Genomic DNA, 17,874 nt, shown 5'->3' on the forward strand with positions numbered 1-17,874 from the left:
CTGTCTCTTGGCAGAATGGGGGATGATGAGAAGAGGGAGGGCAGCCATGGAAAGGAGAATCTGTGTTCCCCATCTTTTCCATAGCCTTCTCTCAAATCAGGGATTTCCCTCTTGAATTTCTTAGTAGTACAGGGGCAGTATTTTACCATCCAGCTGGGATTTTCCATGGGCTCTTCTTCCAATTTCCTAAGGGCCTTCACCTTTTTTTAGTGCTGGGACTTTTAAAATGCCCCTTTGTGTGTTTTCCTTTTGTACCACCATTTAAATTGCCTGTGACCTTGCAGGCAACTATATTGTCTGTTCTTAATTGCCTTGCATTCTCGCCTTGGTTGGCCAGGCTGTAACTCCAGCATTATGCTTTGAAGTGGAGTCCTGCTGAGTTCTCCATTGCTGCTTTGGAGAAAGCTGCAATATTTAAAAGACAGGTTAATATTTCCTTCTTAAAGAGTTCTGTTTCCTTCTCCAGAAATAATGCTAACCCCTGCCTGAGAAATCTCTTCTTGCTCCTGTTCAGTCCCTCTTGTTTAGGATATAAAAACCAGGTGAGATCACGTGATTAAAAATGACCTTCCCTTCGTTGCCTATAATTGAGACAAAAACTAAGATTATTTTCATTCGTAATTCATGCAAGGCAGTGTGGAAGAGTGGATAGAGGGGCCAGAAGGAGGAGGAACATAAGACATCCTTTGACACAAATTAACTATAATCGCTCAGTGCCTCCAGACAACAAAATTTTCTAAGACTATAAAGGATTTGCTGATGTGAACCTTATCCCTGGATGGTTGGAGCTTCCAAGCTAAAATAATAGGTCCAGACTAAGAAAAATTATAATTCACAAAGTTAATGGAATTCAATTGTGATTGACCTAGAATCCCAAATGATAACATACATTATACTGTGCTGCCCACAGGGATCTTACAATCTAATAGGATAAGAAGTAAAAAGAAATAACTATATTTCAGCACTTTATTCATTCATCTTATGCTCCAATGATATAAAGACTGCAAAGGAATCATGATCTTATTGATATTTTTTGCTGTTGCATTTCATAGCTCTCCATGACATCATTTGGATTTTCTTGGCAGAGAGAGTGGAGTAAATTGTCATTTCCTTCTCCAGTTCATTTACAGACGAGGAAACTGAGGCAGACAGGACTAAGTGTCTGCCCAGGGTCATACAGTTAGATTTAAACTAAGGAATCTTCCTAACTCCAGGCCTGGCGCTCTATCCACTGTACCACCCAGGCTCCTGACCTGCTGGATACATGAATCCCTCTCTGTGTCTTGACAAATGGTCACCCAGCCTCTGCATGAACACATACAGTGACAAAAAACTTATCACTTTACAAAGCCATTAAATCCATTTTAAGAGCAGTTCTTTCTTGAAGTGATCCAAAATGTGCCTCAATATGGCTCCCACCCATTGATCTTAGTTATCTCCTCTAGAGCCACTTAGAATAGATTATTTTATCTACCAATGAATCCCTGGCACCATGAAAGAGTTCTCATTCATGGAGATCATAGGTTAAGGGAGGGGTAGAGAATAAGCATTTGTTAAAAATCTACCATGCCCCAAATATTGTTCTAAGAGCTTTATGAATATTATCTCATTTGATCTTCACAACAATCCTGGGAAGTAGATGCTATTATTATCGTTGAGAAAACTGAAGCAAACAAATTACATTTTATGTAGAGTCACATAGCTATTAAGTGTCTGAGGCGGAATTTAAACTCGGGCCCCGTTACTGAGTCCAGGTCTAGAGTTCAGTGGTTAATGGTCAGACTCTAAAACACGAAATTCAGAAAGGGGATGGACTTTGAAATCCAAATTACAGTTGGTTTCCAGTTCTGTTTTTCCACTGTCTTCCTCTGTAACCATGAGCACATCACCTCATTTCTTTATACCTCTATTTTCTCCCATGTAAAATTTTTGTTCTATTTTCCTCATAGAGCCACTGTGAGGAAAGCAACTTAGAAATCTTAGACTTTAACCTTAAAGGAAATCTCAACTCTTGTGATAATGGCCCTACTGTTGTATGCTGATTACTAATCTTTTGTTACTTCTTTGTTTTCTTTCCTTAACTAGAAAATCAATTTTTTGAGGACAGAGACAATGCTTTCTGATCTTCTATTTTTTCTCTAAGAGATAGCACTGTGCTGAACTAAAAATGAATCTTCAATAAATACTGGCAGCTGAGTGGTGCTATAGTGCACAGAGCACCAAGCCTGGAATCAGGAAGTCTCAACTATGGAGTTCAAATCTGGACTCAGATACTTCCCAGATATATGACCCTGGACAAGTCACTTAACTCTGTTTCCTCAGTTTCCTCATCTGTCAAATGAGCTGGAAAAAGAAATGGCAGATCATGCCAGTATTTCTGCCAAGAAAACCCCAAATGGGATCACAAAGAATCAGACATGACTGAAATAATGGAACAACAACCACTGTATCACACTATCTCCTAGAGGCATGACCTATAAAGTACCCCGACCAGGGCTTTTCCATTAGTGACCCTTTTTGCTACCCCCAAATTTTTACATGACCCAAGTATATAGATATATAAAATAGGCATACTAATCAAATATTTACTGACAATAAATCATAATTTCACAGCCCCCACATTCAGTTATGAGGCCCCCACACGGGGTCTGGAAATACAATTTCAGAAGCTAGGAAATGCAGTTATAATGGTCTTGTGACGGAGAGGGCCATCTGCATCCAAAGAGAGGACTGTGGGGACTGAGTGTGGATCAAAATATAGTATTTTTACCTTTTTGTTCTTGTTTGCTTGCTTTTTTGTTTTCTTTCTCATCTTTTTTCCTTTTTGACCTGATTTTTCTTGTGCAGCATGATAATTGTGGAAATATGTATGGGAGAATTGAATCTAGGGGATGCAATCTAGGGGAAGGGATGGGCAAAAAAGGAAGGAAAAATAATTGGAACACAAGATTTTGCAAGGATGAATGTTAAAAACTATGCATGTGTTTAAAAATAAAAATCTTTATAAAAAAAAAAGCTGGGACATGAAGCACTAGACTAAAAATGGGAAGTTCTGATCTCTGCCATTTACTGTGTAGTTTTGGGCAGGTCAATTAACATTTCTGAGTCCCATTTCTGAGTTCTTCATCTATAAAATAGGATGATGTTAATATTTCTTATCTCAAATGCAAAAATGGGTATCAAAGTCTATTGTGTCACCACACGGCGTTTCCAAATGTCATTGGAATAGAGTAGATCCCATTACCCTGACTCTCATCCTCTCATCATTTTGGCATCTGCACCAAAATGAATTTTATTACCATATTTTTCTAATACTGGTATATTTCTGTGAGGCTACTCTCTTCTGGGAAATTGTAATAAACCGAGGATGCTATAAACCATTCTGTTATGGGATGCTCATTGATACAACCTGTACCCTCACAAGTCTGGACAGCAAGATGTCTCATCTTGTTTTTCAGCAAAAGGAGAGGGGAACTTTATGGTCTCTGGCCATCCCAGAGAGGGACCAAGGGAACTGGGTGATACCAGGTCAAGGACAACCCCAGAAATGCCCTCAAGCTTTTGTGATGCTGGCATGCTTCTGATAAGGAAATATAGGAAGCAAAAAACAAAACAAAACCAAAAAAAAAAAAAACAGTTGCACAAGTTCTAGAATATTTTAATTTAACAATTTGATAAGGAATCTGCTCTTGAATTAACTAACAGATTAAAAAGAAAATGCTGCTCTTCAGGGGAAGGCTCGAAGGTCTCTTCCAGGTCTATTGATCCATGACTATACTAGTCCTTAAACATACTACTACTTCACAACACTGCCAATGAAGCTTCAATCCTTCCCACAAAGCAGGAGAGAGGACAGCAGATCAGTGCTAGATTAGAGATAAGAAATCTGGATTTGAATCTCAGTGACCAAGCAAATCATGTCCCCTTTTGAATCCTCATTTCCTTCATCTGTAAAATGAGGGGTTGAATGAAAAAATCTCTAAGATCCCTCTTCATTCAAAAAGTACCATGATTCTTCACTAAAATCCCACCTTCTACAGGAAGGTTTCTCTAATCCTTCTTCATTTCCCTCTTTAATTATGTCTCATTTTTCCTGTGTGTATAAGTTGTTTGTATATATTTGTTTGTTGTCTTTCCCTTTAGACTGTAAGCTACTCCAGGAACTGTCTTTTTTTTTTTTTTTTTTTTTTTTTTTTTTTTTTTTGGTATCCCTAACACAGCACAGTGCTGGGTACATAGAAGGTACTAAATAAATGTTTTTTGGTTCAGTGATTCTAGGGTCATAATTTGAGACCTAGAACAGAGCTTAGAGACCACCAGGTACAACAACCTTTATAATAGATGAGAAAACTGGGTAAAGGTGCCATGTATAAGGTCACAGAAATAGTGAACTACAGAGGCAGGATTCAAATCCAGGTCTACAAATCCAAACTGAGCTTTTTTTTTCCTATTAAATACCAGGCTTCCCCATTTTATTTCTGGTCCAGTCTTTGAACCCACACAAAGCTTAACTACTTGTACCTTGTTATATTTACTCAATTCTGTTCAGTACAAGCAGATTTAAATGTCTATACCAGCTATAAAACGCACATAATAATGGCATCAAGAGGCAGCTGGTGTAGCAGTGGATAGAATTCTAGAACTAGACTTAGGAAGACCTGAGTGTCATGGATGCAGTAGGAGGACCATAAGTAAGATAAAGATGGAGGTAAATCACAGAAGCACAGAGGAAAGAGATTACTGTTAGAGGTGTCAGGAACCACTTCACAAAAAAAGATGGGACCATACCCCAAGTCAGGCCTCAGAATAATGATTGAGCCTCTATGCTCTTGAGAAGGGCAGCTAGATGATGCAGTAGAGAGAGCACCAGCTGTGGAGTCAGGAGAACCTGAGTTCAAATCCAACCTCAGATGCCTACTAACTATGATGCTAGGCAAGTCACTTAAACCTTATTGCCTCCAGCAAAAAAAAGAAAGAAAAGAAAAGAAAAGAAAAGTTTCCCTTAAGGCCAGGTAATATTTGGATACATTAGGATATATTAGGATTTAGGGCAGGTAGTAGTACAGTGGATAGAAAGCTAAACCTGGAGTCGTTCAGATTCTGAGTTCAAATCCAGCCACTCACTGTCACCTCTGTCAAATGAGGATGATAATAGCACCTACATCCATAGAGTTGTCATAAGGATCAACTGAAATAAAACATTGCAAAGTACTTAGCACAGTGCCTGGCACACAATAAATGTTCTATAAATGTTAATTGTTGTTATTATTATTATTATTTGGATATGTTCCCCTCCCCTCCGGGTAGGATCTAGATAAATTAGGTGGAGAATTGGAGAATGGGACAATGGAAAAAGATGACATTCCAAATAGGGACCAGAATGGAGAAAAGATGGAAGATGGGAAATACAAAGTATGTTCCAAGGATAGTAAGGAAATGTAGATGTGTGGGTCTTTCATTTTCAAAGGACCAGTGATGTCATGGGATAACGTCTTGATTTGCACATGAATTGGATTTAAGTGAAGTAGAGCTGCACAAAGTCATAAACCTCATTCTCTGTTCCAGAGTCATTGAAATCCACTGACAAGACAAGTAAGTTTTTTACTGGAGATGGCCCAGGAAGCAGTGGACACAGCAGTGAGGAAATAGGCTTGAGTGGAGTTAAGGATTTCTATTAAAGAGTAATAATAACAGCTCATATTGATATTATGCTTTACAACTTATAAAATGCTTATCTCATAGAAGCCCTGTGAAATATCATTGTCATAGTTTTTCCCTTTTGTTTTGATTTTTCTTTCCCAATATGATTCATAAAGAAATGTATATTTAAAAAGCAAATATAGATACAAAAATAAATTTAATTTAACTAATTAAATAAAAAAGAATTAGTGTTGAGAGAAAAAAAAAAGAAAGTATCATCCTGATTTTACAAATGAAGAAAATGAGACTCAGATTGGAGCAGTGGTTGGCTCGTCATCACAGGGCTACTAGATGACGGGGACTCACACCCAGTTCTGAGCATCTCACAGCAACACGCTGCCTCCTACTGGAACATGTATAGAGAAAAGCAAATGGCACCTCAGTAATGCCCTCAAGTAGTCCATCTGCAGATTCTTTTCATTATAAAACAAAATGTTAAAAAAAAATTGAGAGTCCTATTCACTCTCATGAGCACACACAGATCCTTGGATGGTCTCCAACTTTGGAGGGTTAACTTTGCCCAGTTCCCCTGGCACTGATCCAGCCCGCTTGTGCTGGTTGGCCCAGCCTGTCTAATGCAGTAGCATCCACCTTTTCTCCGGCTGGAGATGACAAGCTGCAGTCTTGACCTCGCACCCTTCTTGCTGTCTATGAGTCCATTTCAGGCTCCATCCCAGGCAAATATCATTCTTTCATCACTCTGGGTCAGTTCCAGCTCAGCTTGCTTGGCTTCCAAACCTATGGTCAGGCCATGTTAGGACTGGCTAAGTCTTTGCTGAATCTTTCTGCTCAGAATTAAAAGGCACCAAGCCAGCTGAGCCCAGCCCAGACCTTCAGCAACCTGAATCTGTCAATTAGAAACAACAGGAAACCAGGTAGCACTAAGGATGAGAGGGAAGAGCCACTAAATGTTTCTCATCACAGGTTCAAAAAGTAGTGCATGAAGAGATGGGTCCACACAAGCATCAAGCAGTTCGGAGGCTTTATTTTAAATGGGAGTGATGAATGCTGTTCTCCAATTCTCTCAATATTGACATGGATCAGCTTCTGGTTATTTTAATAATGATGGTGATGCTGTTAGTATGAATGCTAATATACTATTATGCAAAATGGTGAATCACAGCACAAAATCAGAGTGCTTTAGAACAGAGTCAGTCTGAAACCAACCCTGCCTCATTACCTACAAGTTGCTGTGTGACCTCACAGAAGACCATTTCCCTTTCTGGTCCTTTTATTTCCATATCTTCAAATGAGAGGGTTGGACTAGCTGATCTATTAGGTCATAGATTAACAGAAAGTTAGAGTGGGAAAGGATATTAAAAATCATCTAACTCAATCACTTTCATTTCACAGATAAATGATCACAAAATTTTAGAATTGCAAGAGTTGGGAGTAACCTAAGATGCTGTCTAGTTTAACCTATACATGAGCAAAAATCTTTGCTGACCTTTGCTGACTGAGCCCCCCACCACTTGAGGCGGATCATGCCATTTTGGGATAATTATTAGGAAGTTTTGCTGAACCCAGAGTTAGAAAAACTTGAGTTCAAATGTGGCCTTCAGACACTTACAAGATATGTAATCCTGGGTAGTTGTTTAACCTCTATTTGTCTGTTTCTTCATTTATAAAATAGGAGTGATAATAGCAACTATTTTCCACAATTGTTGTGAGGATAAAATGAGGTAAGTTTTGTAAAAGAGTTCTTCCACTTTACCATCAGATTGTAAGTTCCTTGAGAGCAGTGTCTCTGACTGTCTGTCTGTCTGTCTCTTACTCTTACTCTTTCTCTCTCTCTCTGTTGTTCTCTATCTCTCTCCCTCTCTTTCTCTGTTCTCGCTCTCTCTGTCTTTCACTGTCTCTGTCTCTCTTTCTCTGACTGTCTGTCTGTTTCTCTTCTTCAGATTTATCATTTAATACAGGACCTGATACATAATAGACACTTAATAAATGTTTATTGACTATTGATTACCAGATTATCTTCCTTCTAGCTCTAAAATGCTAATATACTATAATTCTACTGATGAAGAAACAGTCCAATCAAGTGAAATGACTTATCTTAGGACCCTCAGATAGGAAATACAAAAGCCAGGCCTCAATTCACTAAATTGCTGATTCCCACTTTCTCTTTGGTTAATTTCCAGGTGTGTGCTGGCAAAATGTTTATTAACCAGCTATCTAGGGGGAAAACTGTACCCATCACACACTTTTAAATTTAATCTGCATTATAAACATTTTTTCAATCACATTCTTAAGTCCAGACAATCAACAAAACAATAAATCAAGCCCTGATTTGGAGCATTTGCTGATTTCCAAGGCATCCACATTGAGAATTTAAAACTGGTTCTTGCAAGCCTATATGAACCAGCTCCAGTCCACCACTGAACAAAAGACAGAAAATGCCATAGGCGACACATCTGGTGACTGGTTGAGAAGACTAAGTCACATTTCTTGGGCTGTGAACAGTTAGTCTAACAGTGGCTCAGTTTTGAACAAGCCAATCCAGTAACGGAGAATTTCAAGCTTGAGAGTGCCCTGAAGAGTCAGCCCCTTGAACCTGTACCACAGAGCAGCAAGGGAAAGGGGTGAGCCCAAAGATAGTCATAAATAAAATAGCTGACTTTATAGAGCTCTTAATACAAGCCTCGTGCTAAATTCTCTACAATTATTATTTCATTTGATCCTCAAAACAACCCTGAGAGGTAGGTGCTATTATTATTTGCTTTTACAATTGAGGAAACTGGGGCAAACCAAGATTAAGTAATTTGTCCAGCTTCAAGTAAGTGTGTGGGGTAGATTTGGTCTTCCCCGTTCCAGTTCCAGATCTCTATTCACTGTTCCACTCCAGCTTATTCTTTCTTCCAGCTTCCCCACCATCATTGACCTTGATTTTGGAATGAATGGTCAAAAAGAAACAAAACATCAAACTAGAGTCATATTATAGACAGACACAGGCACAGAACCGTGGCTACCTAAAAAGGAAAGTTGCTTTAGACAATGAGAGCCCTCATGCTGGAGAGAATGACAGATATGAACTCTAGAAAGGCATTGAGCTTTAGAGCCCAACAGGAAATTGCTCCTAAGGGGAACTTCAAGGGGATTTCACAAAAGAAGAAAAATACTTCTAGTTATAGGACTTGTAAGGCCCCTCTTTGCCAAGTATATTCTCTACATATGTGCACTAGTACTTTAAATTTGAGCCCACTCTCCATAGGGACCTTGTGTGCTCAAGGAGTGAATGTGGTTCTAGCTTGGGAGGAATGTTGCAACTCTTACTAGATCATCTTATTAAATATCTTTGCTAAAAGTTAATTGTGACTACTGACTGATAATTTATTTTTTGTTTTCTTATTTTATTTTATTCTGAACTTTCCTTAAATTCAAACATTTCTATAATATAGAATAGAAAAAAAGATGATTGAACATAAAACTGCAAATCTATTGTGTACAACTTGCTATTCCTTTTATATATAATATATAACATGTATTATATATACATACATATACACATACATGTATATGTTATATAACTTTCTTTTTTATTCCCTTCTCCCCCCATTATTAGTGAGAAGGTGAAAGAAGCCCTCTAATAAAAATACTAGAAATCCAGCCCCTCAGGATTACTCTATAACCTTGAATAGTAAGTCAGTCTCCCTCTTGAAACTCAACCTATCAGTCTAAGTTGGAGTATTTTGAATGCATTGGGAGGGTGGGAGTAAGGTTATATATGAGACTGACATAAATTATAATACTAAGAACCACTCCCTAATAGATAGTGGTCAAAGGCTAGGGACAGTTTTAAAAAGAAGAAGCATATGTGATCACCAACCTATGAGAAAATGCTCAAAAAATACTATGATAAGAAAAATGCCAATCAAAACAACTCAAGTTTCACCTCACAATCAATAGATTGGGGGCAGCTAGGTGGCTGAAGTCAGGAGGACCTGAGTTCAAATCCAGCCTCAGACACTTAATACAGCCTAGCTGTGTGATCCTGGACAAGTCACTTAATTCCCAATTGCCTCAGTGGGAAAAATCAATAGATTAGCAAAAATGGCACAAGAGGGAAACAGCCAATGTTTGAGTGACTACAGAAAAGCAAGAATACAAATAAACTAATGGCAGACCTATTAATTGGTCCAATACTTCAGAGAATCAACATAAAATTATGCTAAAAAAGTAACTAAACTTTTCTTTCAACTCAAAGATCTCACTGCTAGACTTAAGTCCCAAGGAGGTCAAAGATAGAAATAAGGGTTTCATATACATTAAAATAGTACTAGTAAATAATAGTTCTAGTAAAGAACTAGAAACAAAATAGAGGTCTGTTAATTAGGGGATAGATGAGCAAATTTGTTTTATAAATGTAACAAATAATTGCTGGCCCAGTAAGAAATTGTGAAATGAAAAACTCAGAAAAATATGGGAAGATGCATCCAACCTGTTCACTTTCACTTATTCCATACATCCAATCAGTTTCCCAAAATGATCATTTCTATCTACTCATCTTTTGTTTTCCTTATAGACTCTACCTAAGATCAGACCTTCATAACCTATCCCCTAGAATTTGAGAATAGCCTTCTAATTAGTCTCCCTGCCTCAAGTCTCTCTCCATTCCAATCTTTCATCCAGCTATCAAAATTATTTTTTCTAAACTATAGTCCTATGCCATTCCCCAAACCACCATTCATTTTCCAGTGATCCTCTATTATTTCCAAGATCAAATATAAAATTTAGAATTTAAACTCTTCATAACCTAATCCTTACAGTTATACTCATCTTTTTTCTTTTCTGTTCCTTTATTTTTCCTTTCTTTCTCCCTTTTCTTCCTTCCTTCTTCCTTTCTTTTTCTTCTTTCTTTTCTTTCTTTCTTACTTTTCTTCATTCCTTCTTTCTTTCCCTCCCTTCCTCTCTTTCTTTCATTCACCAACCCAATCTTACTGTTGGAATTCACAATATGGGACCTTTGACCTTCTCCATTTCTAATTTGGATCAGTTCTTTAGGCAGCCTCATAGCCTTTCACTCGGAAAGGTTCCCTATATTGTTCCCAAGTTAATGTGGCGCTCAGAAATATTAAACTTAAACAATCCAAGAAATTCACTGTCTCCCATAGTAGGGTATACAGGTATACAACACCATCTCAGCCCTTCATAGTCTTCTTAGAAGGTTTTTTCCCCTCTATGTACTCTACCAACTAGCCCTACCTGCTGTTCCTCTCATTTCCCACCTTCACTCCATACCTTTATGTAGGCTATCCCCCATGCCTGACAAATTTTTTCCTCAGCCTCTTAGAATCTCTGGTTTTCTTTCAGAACTCAGCTCAAATGCCATCTGATGGTAGCTAGGTAGCACCATAGTGCACCGAAGTTAGCAACACTCATCTTCTTGAGTTCAAATATGACCTCAGACACCTTCCAGTTGTGTGACCCTGGGTTGGATACTAAGCCACAGCTATAGCATTTATCAAACAGTGAATATGGCAACTGGCTTTCTCACACGCACACACTTAACAGTATTTTATTTTTCCAATTACATGTAAAGATAGTTTTTGACATGCACTTTTACAAGATTTTGAGTTTCAATTTTTTGTTCCCTCCCCCTCTCCCCTCTCCAAGATGGCAAGCAATCTAATTTAGGTAATACTTGCACAAGCATATTAAACATATTTACTCATTAGTCATGTTGTGAAAGAGGAATTAGAACAAAAGGGAAAAAATACAAAAAATAAAAACACCCCCCCAAAATGAAAATAGCATGCTTTGATTTTCATTCAGATTCCATAGTTCTTTCTCTGAATGTGGATAGCAATTTTTCTCAGGAGTCTTTTGAAATTGTCTTGGATCAGTGTATTGATGAGGAGAGCTGAGTCTATCAAGGCTGATCATGGTAACAATGTCGCAGTTACTATGTACAATGTTTTCCTGGTTCTGCACCCTTCACTGTATCAGATATTCATGCACACCTTTCCAGGCTTTTCTGAAATCTACCTGCTCATTATTTCTTATAGCACAATAGTGTTCCATTACATTTGTATACCACAAATTGTTCAGCCATTTCCCAATTAATGGGCCTCTCAACAATTTCCAATTCTTGGCCATCATATAAAAGAGCTGTTATAGATATATTTTGTACAAATAGATTTTCCATTTTTTATGCTCTCTTTAGGATAGAGACCTGGTAACTGGATCAAAGGGTACACAGTTTTATAGCCCTTTGGGTATATGAACTATTTGTTCTTTATATAAGAGAAGGCTCTATGGAAGAAGAGAAATGTGAATATAGATGTGAATATGATGGGGAAGAGGCATGGGGAAAACCTTCATAGATGTCAGCTTCCTCATCTGTAACATAAGGAACTGATTGATCGAACTACCATCTCTGGACCCTGTGCCCTAGACAAAAGGAGACAGAGGGCAAGAACTGAGACAGGCTGCCAATGACTCCCTGTATGTCAGAATATTACTGCAGTGTTGAAAACCACACTTCTCTCCAAAGAACACTCAGATCAGAATATTCTCTGCTCTAAAGAGTTATTTTTCCCCCTCATCCTTCTTTCTTGAATGCCACTACTGTGTTAATGCACCAGGTCAAAATAAGGGCTTTACATACAAATAAGCATATGTCGCTCAGTCAGTGAATGTTTATCTTGGAAGGTGGAAAGGAATTAAAATAATCATAATAATTTCTATTTCTATAGCACATGAAGGTTTATAAAAATGCTTCTTCAAAACAGTCCCTTGGGACAGATAGTTCAAGTATTATTTTTCCCCATTTTATGAGTGGGGAAAACTGAGGCTCGGAGAGGTTGTCAATTGATGATAGTCACACAGCCAGTTAGTAGCAAACCTAGGGTTCAAATCCAAGTCTCCTTATCTCACTGCTATTTCCACTCTACTATCTATAAAAGAATTGATAATTATGAAGCATCTAATTTGTATTCTCTTATTTGACTAACAACAATCCCATGAGGTCAATAAAATAGGTGTGACTAACCTCTAGAGACAGACTGGTCACTGCACATAAATTTGGCAGAGAGCCAAAATGTAATGTTCTGTTGTCTCTCAGTTGTAATCCTTCTCTGGGAGGAGGTTTCTTTTCTCTGTGAATCTTTTTCTCTGTCCTCTTCTTCCCCTCCAAAAGTATGGGATTGCTGGACTTGTGAATCCACAGGACGTCTTCTCCTTGACCCAATCCAGAATCTTCACCCTATTAGCATTCTAGTTGTATGATGAGACACTTAACCACCTTAAGCCTTGGTTTTCTCATCTGTAAAATGGAGCTTTTAAGTACCTGTCTAATCTACTTTTCAGTGTTTTCCTATGGAAAACCTTGGGGAAACTGCAAAGGACCATATAAAGGGGGAAATTAATTAATAGACCTGTTTTTCAACTAAAGAAACTGAGGCTCAGAGAGACAAATGGACTTGCCAGAATTCATAGTCGGTGCTCTTTTTATTACAACAGAAAACAGGAAAATGAGTTTGATTGAAGCTGATTTGAGATCAGCCAAGCTGGGAGAAAAGGGGGACTTTATTAACATGGGAATTTTCAATCTCCTCCAAATGGTGAGCAATGGTACAAGAGAAATGGGGAGTAACTAGTTAGTCCCAGAAGGATAAGGATTTAAGAGAACAGTTCTTTTGCGAACTAATTTGCAGAACACTTTCTCCTCTGCTTCTTGATTCTAGCAAACGTCTTTGTACCTTTGGAGCCTACTTCAAGCTGTAAAATCCACATGACAATTCTGGATGATGTCATCCCTGCTGCTGCTGCTGCTGCTGCTGCTGCTGCTGCTGCTGCTGCTGCTGCCACCACCGGCAGAGTGCACAGTCGCCAGGCCTTGGAGACAACAAGAACCTGCTTTGCTCTGTGTACTTCCTGAGATGCGCTGCAGCAGCTTTCCACCCTCTCAAAGAAGCTGCAAGATCTAATCCTACAATAAAAAGGATGCAAACTCCCTGCCTTGGGGAGAAGTTAAGTCCCCGAGGCTGCTTCTAGAACAGTGTATTTTTAGGTGCTTTGCTTGGTTTAGAACAATCACAGAAGAGCAAGTCTTTAAAACCTAAGATTCTTGTTAATTTTGATCAGGAGTCAAGTATCTCAAGGCAGAAATAATTGTGCCTCCCTGTACTGCAGGAGCTCAAGGTAGAAAAATAAGGACCACAAATTTTAATACACAGGGGCTCCATGTTCTTTTGGTGAGATCATGGAACCCACAGAAATCTAAGGACAGAAAGAAAATCTTTTCCCTTGTCTTGAGACAAAATTTTATCTAATGTTGTTCAATTGTATGTAACTTTTTGGGACCCATTTGGGGTTTTCTTGGCAGAGATGCTAAGGCAGTTTTTTTCCTCAGTTCATTTTACAGATGAGGAAACTGAGGCAAACATGGTTAAATGTTTTATCCAGGATCATATAACTGTTAGTAAGTATTTAAGGTTGGATTTGAACTCTAAACCCACCACTTAATCCATTGAGCCACAAAGTCACATATAATGAGTCCCTTCCTTATGCTCCAAGATTTCCCTAGGGAGGAGCAGCTAGATGGCACAGTGGACAGAGCATCAATCCTGAAGTCAGGAGAATCTGAATTCAAATCTAACCTCAGACACTAGACACTTAACACTTATTAGCTGTGTGGCCCTGAAAAAGTCACTTGCCTCCCGAAAAGAAAGATTCCTTAGGGAAGAAAACCCCACAATCTCCACAGTTTTGGTCTCTCCTAGAACTCCCAATTTTTGAGGATCAGGAAATCAGCAAAACAAATGGACACAGGATTGGAATCCAAGGTGCTGGCTTCAAAACTGCTACCCTGCTACTTATTACCTCTCTGACCTTGAAAAAAATCATTTTATCCCTTTGGGCCTCAATGTGCCCATTTGTAAAATAAGGGGGAGAGGGGTAAACTAGAGTATCTTTAAGTTTCTTTTTTACTAGAGCCAGGGAATTCATTTTAGTGTTTGATGACCCTCACCATTAAGGACTTTTTCCTGATATTCAACCTCACTCTTTCTGGTTTTGTCTTAAATTCCTGTTAAAAAAAATCTTATCCTGACATTACAGGCCTAATGTGACCTGATTCCAACTATTTTCCAACCTTATTTCTTACTATTCTCTTTTACTAAAATTAAGAACATAGAATTTGATGTGGAAGAGAAGTTAAAGATCATTCAGTCTAAATGTCCCATTTTACAGACAAGGAAACAGAAACTCAGAAAGATGAGTTGGTTTGTTACAGGTTACACTGCTGGTGACAGAGTTAAAATTAAAACCCAGGCCCTCTAACTCTAAATCCAGAAGTCTTAACGTGGTTCCACTTCATCTCAATTACTTTGTATTTATTTATCTGTGTTGCTTTCTCCTACATTAAACAAGTTCTTTGATAGAAGGGATCCTTTGGGTTTTGTCTGTATGTCTCTAGTCTCCTAATGAAGGCTCTTGTATATCATTGGTATCTAATAAATGCTTATTCTTGTTTTGGTTCATGCATCTCATGCTCCTGTCAAATTGAGCAGCTCACCATCTGCTAAATAGACTCTTCCCCTTCCCTGACTGATCCTTTTATTTTGTTGTGTCCAGCTCTTCATAAACTGATGTGGGGTTTTCTTGGCAAAGACACTGGAGTGGTTTACCATTTTCCTTTCCAGCTCATTTTACAGATAAGGAAACTGAGGCAAACAGGGTGAAATAACTTGCCCAGGGTGCTATATCTAGATATATTCAAGGCTACATTTGAACTCAAGTCTTCCTAATTCCATATACAGTGCTTTACCTACTATGCCATCTAGTTGATCCTTTATTTACCTTTTCTTTATCTGTAAAATCTGTTATCTGTAAAAAAAAAAAAAAAAAAAAAAAGTAACTATTTTACTAGACAGCTCTCAGATTTGAGGGAGAAAGAAGATATAAGATGCTTTGAAAACTTTAAAGAATATATCAATCATATCAAATATGATTGTGATGACAATGATGATAATGATGACTATAAGCATGGCTCACTTCCATTTCAATCAATCAATCAATAAGCATTTATTAAGTATCAACTATGTTCCAGGCACTACATTTACATGCTGAGTAAAAAAGGCAATAAGCATTTATTTAAATACCTCCCATATACCAAAAACAATACTAAGAAATGGGATTACAAAAAAAAAGGCAAAAAACTCCCCAACAAAACAAAAACAAACAAAAAAACCAGTCCCTGCTCTAGTGGAATTCCTACTTCTGAGGCATTTACATTGTAAGCAAGGAGAAATAAATACAATTATAAATATATGCAGAACGAATACAAATAAATACAAAGTATTTAGGGAGACATGTTACTAGCTGTTGGGAAGACATAACAACAATCATAATAATAACATTTATAATGCACCTACTATGTACCAGGTATTGTGCTTTACAACATTATCTCATTTGATCCTCACAACAACACCACATTATTATTATCCTCCCCATTTTATAGTTGAGGAGACTGAGATAAACAAGTTAAGAGATTCTCCAAGGTCATACAGCTGGTAAGTGTCTGATCTTCCTGGTTCAAGAGCCACTGCTCTATCTACTGTACCATCGAGAGAAGGGAGGACATTTCAGGAATGAGAGATGACCAGTTCAAAGCCACAAAGATTATAAGAAACAGAGAGAATGGAAGTATGACTGGTTTGCCAAGTATGGGGGGGGTAATGTACAAAGAGAAATTGTGATCATTTAGGAAGGACTTTAAGAATTAAATAGAGGAGTTTATGTTTTAGTCTAGAGGCAATAGAGGGCTAGTAGAGTTTTTTGAATGAGTTTACTGAATGATGCCATAATGTCCAGAGTACCAAGTCTAGAATCAGGAAGACTAATTTTCATGAGTTCAAATCTGGCCTTAGACACTTACTAACTGTGACTTTAGAAAAGTCCTCTATTTGCCTCAGTTGCCTCATCCATCAGATGAATTGGAGAAGAAAATGGTAAACCACTCCAATGTTGTTGCTAAGAAGAGGTCATGAAGAGTAGGACATGATTGAAGAGTGACTGAACAATAACAAAAAAAAAAGTTTTTTGAATAGGGGAATATCACGGTCTGGCTTGTAAGGAAAATTGCTTTGGCAGCAGAATGGAAGATGGAGTGGGGGAGGGAGGGACTTGAGGCAGGGAGACCAATTAGGAGGCTGTTGCAGTAATAGGGAGAAGTGATGGGAGCCTAAACTCGATGGCAGCTCTGTAAATAGAGAGAAAGGGTTGGATGTGAGAGATAGAAACAAGATTTGGCAATTGATTAGATATGTGGGGTAAGGGAGAGAGGCAAGTCATGGATAGCTCCAAGGTTACAAATCTGTGAAATTACAAGAATGGTGGTGTCTTTGACAGAAATAGAGAAATTTGGAAGAGAGGAGGATTTGTGAGGAAAGATAATGAGCTCTATTCTGGACATATGGTGTTTGAGATGTCTCTTAGACATCTTTTCGAAATGTTCAATAGACAATTGGTGATGGGAGACTGAAGCCTGGGAGAGATCTTTGAGTCTTCAGCACAAAAAACAATAATTAAACCCATAGGAGCTGACGAAATCATTGAGAGAGAAAGAGCATGCAAAAAGAGAAGACAGAACCTTGGGGAATGCACACCATTAAGGGGTAGAATAAGGATTGTGACAGCAAAGAGCTAGAAAAGCCAGGAGGGAATAGTGTCCCAAAATTCCAATGGGTGAGAGTATCCCAGAGGAGAGAGTAGTCAATAGTAGTTAGATCAAGAAGGATAAGAACTGAAAAAAGATTGTCAGCTTTGGCATTTTCACTTGACAAATTCCATATGTCCTTCAAGGCCCAGATCCAACACTACCTCCTTCATAAAACCAATCCCGACCCCTCCAGTCAAACATTCTTCCCTCCTTCTCCAGTTTCTGACAGCACTTGGTTGTCTCTCTTATAGAATTCTATGAAGAAATTCGAATTCAGAGAACATTTATCAAGAACCAGTTCTGTGCTCAACCATGAGAGAGACCAGAGATAAATGAGATAGGTCCTGCCCTTGAGAGAGGAGTTTCTCTCTCCCAATGGTGCTTTTGGCTTTCAGAACATTCATGCCATGTCCTTGCTAGCGCCTCACCCTGGAGTCTCCCATAGTGCATCTTCACCCATGCACATCCATCAACCCGTGGAACATCTTTGTATTATGCTAGTCCCTTTCTTC

At 38.3% G+C, this 17,874-nt stretch overlaps 1 protein-coding gene across 7 annotated transcripts in view; it reads right to left on the reverse strand.

Annotated features, from left to right (window-relative positions):
* Positions 1 to 17,874, reverse strand: part of KCNN3 (potassium calcium-activated channel subfamily N member 3) — a 396,953-nt gene that overhangs the window by 164,128 nt on the left and 214,951 nt on the right. The gene's annotated exons all lie outside the window — the stretch shown is intronic.

This window comes from Sminthopsis crassicaudata, chromosome 4 (assembly GCF_048593235.1).
Source record: "Sminthopsis crassicaudata isolate SCR6 chromosome 4, ASM4859323v1, whole genome shotgun sequence".
In the NCBI taxonomy this organism is placed as follows: Eukaryota; Metazoa; Chordata; class Mammalia; order Dasyuromorphia; family Dasyuridae; genus Sminthopsis; species Sminthopsis crassicaudata.